The sequence below is a fragment of the Chaetura pelagica genome, unplaced genomic scaffold (assembly GCF_000747805.2).
Source record: "Chaetura pelagica isolate M959 unplaced genomic scaffold, ChaPel_1.0 scaffold625, whole genome shotgun sequence".
In the NCBI taxonomy this organism is placed as follows: Eukaryota; Metazoa; Chordata; class Aves; order Apodiformes; family Apodidae; genus Chaetura; species Chaetura pelagica.
Window position 1 is genome coordinate 165,130 of NW_009953499.1, and position 800 is coordinate 165,929.

The 800-nt window shown below is 56.4% G+C and overlaps 1 protein-coding gene across 1 annotated transcript in view; it reads right to left on the bottom strand.

The window, feature by feature from the left end:
* The window catches only part of SCN4A (sodium channel, voltage-gated, type IV, alpha subunit), a 35,914-nt gene that overhangs the window by 21,916 nt on the left and 13,198 nt on the right, over positions 1 to 800 (bottom strand). The window lies entirely within an intron of this gene.

Consider the following 800-nt stretch of genomic DNA (forward strand, 5'->3'; position numbering starts at 1 on the left):
CCTGCTCCTCCTCCTCCTCCTCCTTCTCCTTCTCCTCCTCCTCCTCCTCCCAACCTCCCCACCTCCCCCTGCAGCTTCCAAGCCCAGACTCACCACCAGGTTCCCGATGACCATGACCATCATGAAGACAATCAGGCACATGGTTTGCCCAGCCACCTCCATGCAGTCCCACATGGTCTCGATCCACTCCCCGCAGAGGATGCGGAAGACGATGAGGAAGGAGTGGAAGAAATCGTTCATGTGCCAGCGGGGCAGGGTGCAGTCCTGGGAGATCTTGCACACACACTCCATGTAGCTCTTCCCAAACAGCTGCATCCCCACCACGGCGAAGATGAAGACGATGATGGCCAAGACCAGGGTCAGGTTCCCCAGGGCGCCCACCGAGTTGCCGATGATCTTGATGAGCATGTTGAGGGTGGGCCAGGACTTGGCCAGCTTGAAGACCCTCAGCTGCAAGGAGCAAGGGGACAGGGAGGACTTGCTGGGGGTTTTCATAGCCATGAGGTGCCAGCCAGGCTGTGAAGCTGGGACCAGACCTTCACGTGGCAGTTTTTTTACACCAGGAGGAACTAAACACCAAAGTACTTCTCAAAAAGCAACTGTGATTTGCTTAGAAGTTCAGCTTGGCTGTCAGTGTTGTCTTTAACAGGGGACAAGTTGGTGACAGTTGGGAGAAGGAGACAGAGAGATAGAGAGAAGGCTCCAGGGAGACCTTAAAGCAGCTTCCAGTGCCTGAAGGGGCTCCAGGAAAGCTGGGGAGGGATTTGGGACAAGGGCAGGGAGGGATGGGATGAGGGGGA